Source organism: Larus michahellis, chromosome 5 (genome assembly GCF_964199755.1).
Source record: "Larus michahellis chromosome 5, bLarMic1.1, whole genome shotgun sequence".
NCBI classification, from domain to species: Eukaryota; Metazoa; Chordata; class Aves; order Charadriiformes; family Laridae; genus Larus; species Larus michahellis.
Window position 1 is genome coordinate 17,566,951 of NC_133900.1, and position 14,342 is coordinate 17,581,292.

General features: G+C 37.3%; 1 long non-coding RNA gene across 2 annotated transcripts in view; it reads left to right on the plus strand.

The window, feature by feature from the left end:
• The first annotated feature begins 3,878 nt into the window (after positions 1–3,878).
• Positions 3,879–14,342, plus strand: part of LOC141743709 (uncharacterized) — a 34,451-nt gene continuing 23,987 nt past the window's right edge. The window contains exon 1 of one of the 2 annotated variants that reach the window (XR_012587174.1): positions 3,879–4,071. This is a non-coding gene — a long non-coding RNA (uncharacterized LOC141743709). The remainder of the gene's footprint in view (positions 4,072–14,342) is intronic. The other variant, XR_012587175.1, reaches the window with a different exon arrangement.

Below are 14,342 nucleotides of genomic sequence, written 5' to 3' on the forward strand. Positions count from 1 at the left end.
ACAGCTTACAGCACATTGATGGATGTGGAGCTTTAAACTGACAAACTTGTTCTTTTTATATCCTCTCCAACCCTTTCATTGGATTTCATGCTTCACCTTTGCAAATATTTGTGAAGATCATAAAGAGATCAGGGAGAGAAGTGTTTCAGAGAAATGAGACCAGTAATTTTTTTTTTTTTCTGTGTATGATTTGTTCTTAGTGTAGTCGCCATATATTTCACAAAAAGCTGGGAAGCCTGGACATTCTGGAGCTTACACAGAAACCGTGATATATAATATTATGAAACTTGGTACTGACTGAAGTTACTAAACAATGAGTCTGATGAAAAGTGACCACCAGGGAAAGGATCGGTGGGTGACAGAGAGCAGGAAATTAAAACCATTGGTACACTAATAGGAAGCTGTCAGTGCTAAATGATAATGACAGTTCAGTATGACACTGTAAATAGGTCTGGTGGATAATACAAGAAAATCTGTGTAATCATTAGGTTCGAATCCAAACCTACCTCTGCATCTTGGACCAGTTTTTACCAAACCTTTTCTTTCATGAAACATATTGATGAAATATGATGCTTAATGCAATAGACTATATACCTCTGTTCCTTATGAAGGTTACAAACGCAGAGCTACTGAAATAAAAGGATACTGTGTCAGAAAATGGAGTTATGTGGGAACTTTAGAAAATAAGACGTATAGGCTGGATTCTTCGGTTTAACAAATTCATTTAGCACAAGATTTTCTACAGCAGGGAAACAAAGCAGCCCGGGAAGCAGCACTGGAAAATTCCCAGTGGGTAGAGGAATGATTACAAAGCTGGTGAAGGTGACTGTGTCAGAAGCTCTTGTATCACAGGGGTGAAAAGAGATCACAACAGGAAAAAAACATTGAGGAGCATGATACTGCATGGAAGATCCAGGGCTGTGTGGCAAGACGTGGCCTCAGACAACCAAGAGTATAAGACTTACAGACTTGAATTCATACCCCTTCCTTTCTTTTCCTTATTCTTATATTAAGGAAGGCAAAACAATCTCAGGAGTGATATTGCCTGATTTGGGGGATTCAAGCTGAAACTTCGTTAAAGTCCAAAAGCATTAAAAAATAAGTTTATGATTAAAATCAATGTATGTTAAAAAAAAAATCATGCTCATTCCAACTCCAAAATGTAGATATAAATGTATGAAAATTAAAAAGGCCACCAAGAGAGGTTAGTCAGAATGGGGATTATTCAGGTAAAAGTTTCTGTATTATACAGTATATAAGAAAGTAGATTGTAAACAAAAATACTGTAAAAGCGCATAGACAGATAATAAGTTGCTAGACAGGGAAACAGAAATGAACTTAAGTTTAAAAACCCTAGGCATTAAAAGTGTTCTTGAAGCACTTCTTTACATTAAGGATGATAAATGTGTGGAGAAAGTAAAATATACCCTTATACCTGCAGTGAAGCAGACACACGACACTTATCACAGAATTTCAGACATACACACCATTTTTTACAGTTTAAATAAAGAGATAATTCACTTTAACCAAGAAGAAAGGGGAAGAGTAGTTCAGCTGCTGTCTCAATAACTGTAAGAAGCTGGCAGCTGAAAAGAGAGGATCTATTTAACAGTTACACCATTGAACAGTAAATTAATCAATCATGGTTAGTCACCTTGCAGCAGTCTGCAAAATGCCTTTGGCCCATCACTTATGTAGCTACATCAAGATATGTACTGCCATATATTGACCAACAGTAGTCTTACATGAAATTGTATTATACTGGGAAATTGAAAAATGAAACCTGTATATATCAGTTCAGATCACTACCTCTTAATATGAATGAAAAAAACCCCAGGGGTCTAAAACTAAAAGCCTATGTGCTTTTGTTCAGAGACCTCTTGAATTAAAAAAAAAAAAAAAAAAAAAACAAACCAAAAAAACCACATGAAGAGCGTTTGATTACTAAAGCAGAGACAAATCTAAATAAGCAAAACAAAAAAGGAGGATAGGTTGAAGTTACTTTTTTAGTATTCCTTTACATTTCATGCACAAATTTCATGGGACTGCTAGTCTTGTGATTCCTTACTGTATGACAAATTTCCATAACTATTAAGAATACCTGTGGTGTCAATAGGCAACAATAAGAGTATTTCTAAGTTTAAACCTCTTTTAGTTACAAAAAGGTAGCAGCTCATTCCTTTCAGGAAAACCCACTTAAGTGGAAAAGATACCGAAGTCATGCTGCTATGTACTCATACTGTGATCGTACACGCATGCATTCATGTTTTGAAGATGCTGACATTTTATTATTTTAAGAAGGACCATCTTTGGAACAAGAACTACGTGAGCCTGTTTTCTGAGCTCTTTCACTTTTTGTGACAAAAATACAGGGTTGTGGGTTTTTTTCTTCTCCTGTGTAAATGTGGCTTTTAGGGGACCATGACTCCAATCAGAGACCATGAATATCTGTGGACAGAAAATAGGACCAGCTGGTGCCATTGCCTGGTACTTTTTACGTTTTCTTTAGGGTGCTGGTTGGGAAGGGGGGTTGGCGGAGAGCTACGCATAGAAGACAAGAAACAGAAGTTGTGACTGGAAAAAGACTCAGAATTGGCTACAGCGGCACTCCACCAGCTGCCATTACAATGTGTATTGTGTACATTTGCACGGTGTAGAATCTAATTCAGTTTTACAGTCAGAAAAGAATAGGAGGCAATCACCAAGCATCCATCACCAAACAGCATGATAAATAAGCTGTTATTTGGATCATGTATTTAACCCAGTCAAGAGATCTGGACTGGAAAAAAAGCAGACAGAAAAGACAGGATCAAAAAACCAAAAACCCTTCCCGTGAAATAAAACAGAAAGACAAAGAAGTATCTTCCCTGCTTTTTGGGACATAAACACTGACAACTATATAGAAGTAATATATAATTACTGTTTATGAGTTTAATCTGAAACTTAAAACTGCAGTACTATGAAGTAAAAGAAAAAAAACCCAGTTTTGTGAGGGTTCTTTGACAAGTTTCCAGGAAGGTTCTTAATGTTTGGAATAGTGAAACAGTTGCTTATTGACAATACTTTGAAAATCATCCTGCATTTAAGCAAAGATACAGAGGGACATAAATGTCTAAAGAAAATTAGTCTATTTTTCAAAAGTAACTTCTGCACTTATGGCCAATTTTTAATGAAATTTAGCCCTTGACAGATCCAGAGAGGTTGCTGGGTAAGTGTTTCAAAGCCATCTATAAAGCTAGATCCTAAAGGATATTATGCACTTAAGCATTTTTATTTTTGTTTTGTGGTATATCTTTGTTTGGAGACATTTAAACAAAGCTTTACTAATCTAGCGCTATGTGTGCATATAGCAGCCAAGCTGGCTTTTAAAATGGCTAGATGTTGCACTCCTCTAATATACCCTTACCGAATTTTCAAATAATCCATTTGCTCTCACGGCACACCAATGCCTTTTAGTATCTTGCACTTGATAGCCTAGCTGAGAGTTCAGTCCCAAACCCAAATAAATCAAAAAATCCCTATATGTGATTTTAGACATATGATTTATGCATACTCTTAGCATGTCACAAATTATAAGCAAGACACATTAGCTTATTTTACTGTTATTTAAATTAGCACACATTATATGACAGGTGCTGTGAGCTAGGAAAAAAGCAGATGATTACTCCCAACTCATCTGTTGCATAATAATGTCAGAGCCCTGAGGGTGGTAACAGGACCTACTGGCCCCGACCAGCCTCACCTGGGATGCCCACTCACTCCTCCTCTGCCCATGGGCCCAGGAGCCCCATTTAAGCTCAGCCTATGAAGAAGGAGCATTGGTGTCTGGTCCTTGCCTCCTGGATGGTCCCTGGGTCTGTGCTGCATGTAGCTTTTCTCCCGTGTACGTCTCTCAGAGAGATACTACTGCTTGTCTGTGGCTCCATCTCCTTTCCTTCCTGCCTGGACCCCGTGGAAGGACCTTGCTCCATCCCTTATTGTGTCAGGGGCTGCTGATGGACCCTATCTGGGCTTCTTTCCCACGCGGAGCTGCCCTGTTCCTGCTGTGCTCCGACAGGTAACCTATTCAAGGTAGTCAACTTTGCAACTAAATATCCAAGTCAGTTTTGGAGCAGACATGAGGATCCTAAATTGTTTCAGAACTCGTAAAAGTTATTTTTTCATGTGGATAGAAGGACTGAGAAAGCTGGGGGGAGAGTGGGCTGGGAGGTGCATTGAACTATTCCTAAAGCACGTGGCTTTGCTAGCAACTATCTATTCTGTCTATATGTTTGCAAATACTGTCACTTTTAGTTCAGTAGTCAAAAGAAATCTCAAGCCTTTTCGAAGGGTGGAGGGAAGCCTTCTGACTCAAAGTGATTTCTTCAACTTGAAATGTTTAATAACTATTTCGGAAAAAGTTATATTTTTTTAAAAAATATAGTGCAACTAAAAATTGAAATGACCACTCTGAAAGAAAAAAATATTGAAGTTGTCAAAATAGAAATATTATTGGGTTTACACGTATTTTTGCACTGAAGTAGTTCTCCAATCAGAGTTGAACAATGACTTTTCTTCTTCTGAAGGTGCACTCTTCAACAAACTTGCAGTATTTACTGTCACTTTTACCTGTCTCCCTGACAGAGAGGGCTCTGCTGGGTGTTTTGAATGCGTTCTTTACACTTTCAAAACAAACTGCAAAATACTGAGAGATAATTCTCCATTATCATCTGAAACTAAGTAAATATATCAGATGCTTTCTGCCTTGTGTTTTTTGTAAGCCATTATAGCAAGACCATGCTGCTGGTGAACATGGTGCTGAGGTTTACAGTGCAGATTGTGTATCCTAATCCATGTTTCAAATAAAGTTCTACAGGTTCAACATCTCAGGGTTTTGACTTTAGGAATCTATCCCCAGCTATCCCATTGCAGAATCTGAACCTCTTTATATAAAGGCTCTATATAAGGCTAAGCTAATTACTTAAATTCTAATACAAAAAAAGGAGGTATTGAGGTAGTGAAGCTGCAAATCCACCTCCTTCTACTGTTTGTGTCTCAAATCCCAATTCTTTCTGTTTATCTCAGGGCTTAAATAACTCAGCATTTCCTATCCCACCTGTCCCCTGTTACACCCAGAAAGGAGCTCCTCCTTTCCAGCTGCCCACTTTCTCATCCTCATTCCAATACCTTCCCACACAAATTTTCCCATCTCAGGCTTCCTTCTCACCAGCCCACTTGAGAGCCCTTAAAGCTCCCCTCACTCTTCAGCACTTCCTTCCCATATTTTTGTCCTGAATTTCCTCCTGCTCTAGTCACATCCTTTCTCAGCTTACAGTTTCCACTACTGCTATGGTTATTTGCTTCCTCCTGTTCTTGCTGGCTGTGTATAGCCATTATTCCTTCAGCCTTTCCCTAGCAATACTCGCAGGATGGGCACTTCTTCCCATGGCTGTTGTAGCCAGCCAAGTTCTCCTTTTTGCTTGGCTCTCGGAAAGCATGCTTATTCTGCTCTCCTGGTTTTTCATAAGCCTAGTTGTATTTGATACTCATGCAAAACTCAGGACGGGAGTCTGAGGGCAATAATGGGGAAAATGTCAATCAGAAATGAACCTATGAAGGCTTTAGAGCCACTGAAACTTCACACCCTTTATCATATAACATTTGCAAATGAGTTGGGTTTTATGTTTTAACAACAATTTGGAAACAAGAGAAAACTTCAGGTTGTTAATAATTTGCTTTAAATTAAAAACACAGTGCTTTCTGTAGCAAGTTTGCCATTCTAATGAACATTGCTGCTGTCAAACACATTCAACAGAATAGATTTATTAAACAAACTATGAAGATTCGTGGGAATGTGAAAACTTTGAGAAATACTTCAGAATATTTTCTACTGAATCTAGTTCTAGCTGTTGGTCATTAGTGATGTGACGGACAGGGTGGGGCTACCTCAGCCTTGCTGGCTGCTAGTTGCTCTAGGGCCCAACTAGGGCAGTACACGCTCAGCAAAACTCCATGACGATGCTCTGCGGCGGGGAAGAAGAACGCAGGAAAAGTACCTCATTTCCCCATATTTCTGCTACGGCGCAGAGCGTTATGAAACGACTTGGGGAAACTTTAAGCGGTGTTCGATGACCTTCTATTTCTAGGCTTTCAGGCAGGCCGCACAAGATGCGTGTCCCTTCCCCTTCCTTCCCCCCCCCCGGCCCGGCCCATAGGCAGAGCCCCCCCGTCTCCCCCCCCAGCCCGGCCCATAGGCAGAGCCAGAGGTGCCGTGCGGGTGCGAGGGCGCCACCTGGTGGCCCCGCGGCCGCACAGCCGTGGACCTGCGGGGCTGGGGAAAGGCGACTGTCAGGTTTAGGAGTTCGCGGGGACCCGTCCCACAGCTTATTTCCGACAGCTATAGGGTAAAGAGAACGATACGTAGCACAACTTAGGCTGTAAATTGGTTTTTTAACACCTTTTTGCTAATACGAATTATTGAATTTATTAGTAAGGGTGGGTGCCGAGAACGAGTCTGCTATTTTTTGTTTTGGGGGTGACAACCTCTCTGGCATTTGATATGATAAAATCACAAGATTACCTTAACTACGTGATAGAGGAAGAAGTAGTTAAACTGAAATAAGGTGTGCAGCCAGCGAAGTCAAATGTACATATACATATGTTTTAAAGGCAAACGTTAAACCCCCAGGAAAAGGCATAAGACTCTGCCAAAAATTGAAGCAAAGAAAAAAAAAAAAAGTTGAAAGTCATTCTTAGGTACGTTTATAATGAATTAAAAATAACATAAAAGTAGAATGATCTTTCTCAGAGAAACAGTATTTTCAGGTTTTTGGAAGCCTGAAATCTTGACATTTCTCCAGACCCAGATTCTTAAAAAAGAAATACCTGAAATCACCAAAACGTTCCTCTTCAGGAACTCGCAAACTGAAAAATGCGCTAAATATAAAAGCACTAAACACTTTATTAAATGCAAGGTAAAAATAGAGTATTCAAAAGTGAAAAAATTAAACTACAAAGTGCATGCTTGTCTCCAATTCCAAATATTTCCATTTCCCTCAGTTTGTTATATATTAACTTATTTACAGAAATGATGGGAAACACCTGCTTATGCACTACAACACTTAAATGTTAATAATAAGTAAAATGTACAGAGGTGTGTCTTAAATATACTTAGTATCTATGTGGCTGTGCTCCGAGCTTTATAAACGTATCTGTATGGAAGTCACCGGTACATTAGAAATACCACGGACACTAATAGGGCTGATCAAATAATGTCCAATTCACTCAATAATGAATCTTTGTAGTCTCATTCAGCTGGTTACATAGCTAATTTGATAGTGTTTCATTGATACCTTATTTCACTGAGGACACTACTGACTATTACCTTTGAGGTTTTGGGGGTTTTCTGGGTAGCAACTTGTTTGCTATTGTTTTCTAATAATAGATAAATTGCTAGCCAAAGAGAAGTGTGCATCATAGACTTACAGTATGTTTATTGCTATATTGAGGGGTCATTATGCCACGTAATTATCTACATTAGGTGTTTGGAGGACAGTCTCTTTACACCCCTAAGGGAGCAGTCTTAGTCTCTTAAATTTGCATATTTGTGTTACCTTCCAACCCCTCACCACTGACTCTTGCTGTTTGTGTAGTGAAGGCTCCGATTCCTGTTCAAAGAATGTACGGGCAAAAAGAACGCAAATTATCAGGCCTAGTGTTTTGAGGACAAGTCCTATGTAAACCTTTTGTTCCAAGTGTGTTTTTTGGATTTGATTAATTGACAGCAGTTATATCACAGAACTTGACTCAGCGCAAACGGAAGCAACCCCATTTCTCTTGACCACTGTAGGCTCAAAGAACAGCATCTGCTCAGTGTGTAGACATACAGTTATTTTTGCTCTGCCTACTTGTTTAACCCCAAGAGTCACCAAACAAACTCAGTCATTTTATAGTGGAGAAATACCTTTCTCTTTCCTCAGTCATAATCTCTAATCTTTCCACCAAATTCTACAAATAAAGTATCAGTCTGAATGTTGTTGAGGTTCCCCAAATCAGGTCCGCTGGTACTAACTACTAGTAGCCAGTATTGGTACTTGCGCAAAGAAGCACTACACAGAAATTGCTCTGAAGCAAGCTAATCAACTATTTCAATTGGGAAACACTTGGTAATCTCTTTAATAAGATGTAAAACCAGATCTTTTTGGAGAATTTAACATATTATTTAGAAACAAAGAAAGTAGGACGGGTATTTGGAAATGAATTTTCCTTAACTTTTTTTCTAATTTCCTTAATTTCTGTTACTGCAGTTTTTGCAAAGGAGTATCGACACTTACAGTATGTTGGTCACATTGATTGGTACAGGAATATATTTAGCTGAAGTTATTTTGTAGCAACAGTGGACCATACCCTCATGGCTTTTACAAATGTTATCTCTGGAGCTTGGGCAGTATCAAATTGAGATTTATGGTAAACTGAGAACTTGAAACTCCCAGGAAAATACTAATTCAGTGAGAATTGTACAGAAAAATGCAGGTGTGCTGAGGTGCAGAAAATGCTTCCTGGTGGAGAGTTACTAGCCAAAAGAGCTGAACTGAACCTGTGTAATTACAGTCTATTTCTCTCTTTCAGGAATTACAATGTAGATCTCATCTGTTTGTTGAAGGGAACATTCTGTAGTCTGGAGACTTCTTACCTGTCCGGTGGATGGCCTGGCAGTGGTTTGATGACCTTCTTACTTACAAAGACATCCTATGGACATAGGTGTCTCTCATGTGTATGCCACACTCCCAAACTTCTATTCTTTGAGCTGCCATCCAATTACCATCGAAAAGCTGAAATTCCTTATCTGTGTAGTTGTTTGGTTTTGCCACCAAATGTCAACAGGTGTCTGAAGTTCTGGTTCTGAACTACACCTCTTTTCTGATTGACCTAAACAACTTGCAATTTGGTTTATGTCACCATTCACAAATGCAACTTCCCCATCTATGAAAAAAATATTCTTTTCATTGCAATTAGCACTTATGGGAGCTGGAATGTAATCAAGTTCCCATAGCCACGGTAGCTGACAAAATCTAAGTTTAAAGATCCTACAGGATATGCCTGAGCTAGTTGCATAGATAGTAAATGTTAACAAAAATTAAATAGTACTGAAGGCACTGAGAAATGAGGTAGACGCAAAATCCGACATTTAAGAACACACTGAACATGAACATTATTTGAGAATGTTTTTAGACTTAAAACCTGTGGTGGTAGTTCAGTAACGTAATTTTTATACTTTCTGTGTGGTGAGGCATAGGCAACTAACACTGATATAGACTAATCTGACAAGGCACAAGCAAACTTCAGCCTGAAACTATAAACAAACTAGGATACAAACTAACGAACCGTTCAGCATTTGCTAAAGTACTGTCTGTTCTGGACTACTCACTCCCACGTATTCAGAGTTTTATGGAGAAAGTTTCCAGTATGTTTCCTCTAGTAATACAGAGATTCAACGGAGACTGAGTAATTGAAATTGAAGACTGATGTTAGCATCTATTAGTGCCTCCGAAGAGATGTATTGAGCTTTTTCGGAGTCACTCTCTACTTGTACAAAATTAACTATTTTATTCTGTAATTTGTTACAAATTGTATAATGCATACCCAGTCTTCCCGGTCTCCCTAAAATGATAAACCAAATAATTTGAGGTCTCAAATCTTACTAAACAGGGCTATAAAAAAATACATAATGAGAAAAGACCAAATATACTCTTAAATGCATGACTATAAGAGGTAGATGTAGAAAGCAAGATGAACAAATGGAAGCCCTTTTCCTCAATGCAAATATTGATGTATCTAGGGAGGTTGGTGGAGAAAAAATCAAGTTTCTGGTCACCTGGCCATATTTTCAGGTATAAAAAATGGCATCATGGATCACTTTGGAAGAACTGTATTATATGTTAAAAAAAAAAAAAAAAAAAAACAAAAACAACAACCCCAAACTAAAAGAAAACAAACAACAAACCCACAAACAAATAATAATAAAAAAACCAACAGAGGACTATATTTACTATATTATTAAAGTACTACAAAATCACTTCAAATTGGAATGTCATGCCCTGGGAGGGTGGGGAATAGAGCCGGGGCTTTCCAACTAATTTTGTAAGTGGTACTGAAAACTATGGAAAATCAGAGGAAAATACTGCTGTGTTATTACCATATAGAAGGTGACTTCAGCTGAGTGTAAGTAGGCTAGGACAACATTAGCAAAGAATATAACACATAGGCTAATGCATCATAAACTTGAATGTTATGAGCCACTAATGAGAGAACTCAAAAACAGGAAAGCTTTTCTCGTTTAAGCCCTGGATGAAGATATCCTAATGAAAAGCCACTTTAAGCGTAGTTGTAAAGTATTCAAATGTAACACTTTAGTAGAAACAAAAGAAATCCACCTAATACTGATTCCAAGTAAAAGTAGAAACTAATAAGGGTATTTATGAATAGAAAATTAAAGAATCAGCTAAAGTAGTTAATTTTTGCAGGTGTCATGCAGACTGTCCAGGGGGATGCAGCAAGTGAATTACTGGGGAGACATTCTGTACAAACAAAAGGGAGGTAATTAAATTGTCATTGGCAAAGAACACTGTGGTCACCAAAAATATAAATGGATTCAAACAGTGCCTAGTCAAAATTCATGGGAAAACGTGCTGATCAAGGGCTATTAAACAGTCATCTGGATATAGCATCTGTCTCAAAAAAACATTCAGAATCATTATTTCTCAGCAGTATCAGTAGAAACAGGAGAAACTGATAAATAATTAGTTACAAATTGCAGGACCTGAATGACGTTAACACAGAAGTTTTACAGCTGACGATACATCCTGAAGAAAGTATGCTTCTTTCTCCATAATACAAGGTCCTCTTCCATTACAGAACTGTTTGTACAGCAGTGTGTGTCGTTAAAGAGTGTTAAGGTCAAACCTGCCTCCTCTAGGTTTCTAGGATATGCCTAGAAGATAGATCCAGCTAAATGCTGCTGTCTTCACTAAGCCTCTGGGGGGCAAGAGGCTTATTCTTTTTTCCCCACCATCACCTCCCTACACACTCCTTTAGTAAAATGGTTCCTCTGTAGAAAAATCAGCAAAAAGGAGCACTATTTAAATTAGATTGGACTGAAAGTGTTGGAACAGACCAGAGGTGCCCTGTATCCCTTCTTGGGCGCAGTCTTGAGAATAAGATTGAGGTATGTGACACTTTGTTTATGAAACTACTTTGCAGATTAGTATTTCTCAAAATCCCTAACTTTGTTACATATATGTAATGGACTGTGATAAGTATCTTTTAACAATACATAAATATTTTTTGCTACTAAATATTTGTTTTAATATGTAATATAAATTGCACACTGAATGTTTATCACTGGTAATAGAACCTTTATACTTTACTAAAACACATCTTGGCCTGTGAATAAGAAAAAGAAAATCTAAGCTAAGTGACAGGCAAGTTCTCCTTTCACCCAGACAAGAACTTATGTAGTGCTTAGTTAATTAATTCATACTCACTTTTTTCCTTGAAGTGCTAGTCAGTAAGTGCCAATGTCTTATAAAAAAAAAGTACACACCAGTGACTGTGAAAGCTCAGAAGAGGTGTGACTGCTGGAAGCCCAAATAAAGAGGAAAATGACATGAAAACACATTTCCTCAGTTCTACAGGTGGTGGGAGAAACTTTAGAAGTAATTTTGCTTTGCGGAGCAACTCTGTCCCCTCAAATTATATGTATTCATCGGAACGACCATTTCTCATGCTTGAAGATAGCTCTGCTATTCTCTCTCTGAAAAACACTCGGAATATAATACCGAGTGCTCATTATGATAGAAGTGGTGTCAAGTCCCCTGACTTTACTTATTCTTTATTTTAAGCCATTTTATTTTTGAAAAATTGTAGTATTTTAGATTAATTCAGCTTTGAACTTAATGAGTTTGACTATGAATGGCTTGAACTGGGGGAGGGAAGGAATAAGGAAGAAGAAGGAAATTACATTATGTGGTAATGGATGCATTTAACAACAAAAGGGTTGTCCTTTTGTATCAGGAGATGTAATAACTTTATGGCAAAATTACTTCAGGGGACATATAAAACAGCTTCAAGATAAACCTTTTTTTACTGAATTTTGTTCAATGTTTTAAAGCAGGAGTTTCTAAAATATGCAATGTATGCATAACATGCAAAGGAGGTTTTGCTAGTTACATGTATTTGGAAAGACTTTAAAGGCACACAGGTCTGCACCAGCTCCTACTGATGTTTTGTGCGATTTAACATGCTGTAAGTCATCTCTAAAAGAAGCAAGAATTTTTAAGATTAATAGAGATACTTCATAAATCTGTTCACATTTGGGGACTTTGTTGCATTTTGAGGCAGCTAAAAAGCTTTGGTATCATTTCCAGAGCTCTTCCTATACCTTATCAGTGCTGCGTGGCTCTTAATCTGAGTCTTAGAAGTTCCCCTTTTCCTAAGGAAAAGCCACTATTTTTTTTATTAGACACAAAAACAAATACATCATTTGCCTATTAAAAAAAAAAAAATCCATATTTTTCTTCTTTGTATGGAAATCTCATTCTCTGTTACTACAAACTTTTTATTGTTGATACATGTTTCCTGCTGTGTAAGTGTAAATTCCAGTTTAGGGCCAAGTAGTTCAAGGAGCATGAGTTGAACTTTAATCATCTCCCCGTTTTCACTCTGCTACAGTATGTGAATTTAGCTATTTCAGCATTATTTAAGGTAATTAAGTAGGAAGGTTATGCTTGATGTTTGCGCTAGTTTCAACTAACCCTGGTAAAAGGAAGTTATCAGACTTTGACAACAAATCCCACATTTTAGATTTGGTTTTCCCAGTGATTAATTTAAAAAAGGAAACCCAAATGAAAAAAAAAAAAGAATTTATTTCCTTCCTTTAATGCTAGGCATAAAATCTGAATCAGTTCTTCCTTGTAGATTTCCCTCTTAACACTATTTTAGAAGTGTTCTTCAATTATAGCCTTCGTCATGCTGCCAGAACTGATGTTGACAGCTGGATAGCTTTGCACTGGTATCACAAAATGTATGTTACTAAGTAATAGGCTATAAAAATAAATTGATATTCAACTTGCAAAAAGATCAGGCACCAGTGAAGACTTCTGTACCATGTACTCTAGAAACTTTACTTATTTATTGTAGACATTATACCATAGAAGAACAGGAATTAATATAAAAGGGATAGCTGTGTGGATATTTAGAAGGAATACTTCCCAGGAACAAACTATAATATAACATCCATTCATTTTGAATAGGTAAAAGCAGATTTTTATCTAAGTCAGAAAAGGGGAAATTTAATGAATAGAAATTCAAAATGAAGCAGATCTGAAAGGTTATTAGCTATAGAAATCAGGAGAAAAGTATAAAAATTACTTTTTTCCATTTTTCTAATAATTCTGACTGCAAAATATATTTTCCATAGGACTTTTTCTTCACACATATTGATTTGAATTTAATCTGTATCCAGTTTTCCAGCAATACAAAGATTGTGATAGAAGTACAAAATTGTTATAATACTATTTTGGCCCTGACAGGTATTCTGTGATCATTAATTGCATGCCTTTGAAGCAAGTTCCAGCCTGACAGGTGCATTTGAAGAGTTAACTGCACAAATGAAGGAGGAAATTTTTGTTGTCCTTTTTTTGGTTGCAAAAATGCCAGAACTGGCTCAGAGAAAAACAATTAGTGTGAATAGGAACAGGAAATGAGAAAATTTTGTTGCTATAGAAACATTACCTTTTCTTGTAGCTCCTTTTTCTGTAATTATCACGTGAGCAGTTTTTTGTTCTGAAATAAGAGAAATTCTCATCTGAGTACATCAAAAATATATCCCTGCATTGCCACTCACTTGTACAGAAACTTTCTAGTTACAGAAATGATAGAGAAAACTTTAAACCAGTTTTAATCTAATTAGAAAACTTGTATTCACTTTAACCTTATCTTTTTATGCCACCCAAGAAGCGAAATTTTTCATATGATATACTAATAATTAGGTTACTTTATTACAGACATCAGTAGGTTCATGATCTAAAATCTTGAATCGGTCTGCAAGCCCTTTATAAAATCCTGCTCAGCCTCAGAACTAAAATATTAATAGTATTTATAATCCTGCCTGGGACGGTTTTTAGAAAAACAACATATTCAGTCACTACAAGATAACCACTTTTAGTGTATAATGGAACCAAAGACACCACCATTGTTATCTACCCTGAATAAGGGCATCTATACAGCACTGTAATAAGAAACAGTATCTACTGTTTGCATACGTGGTCACTCTTCCTTATGAGAAAAACCCTGCAGAAATATGA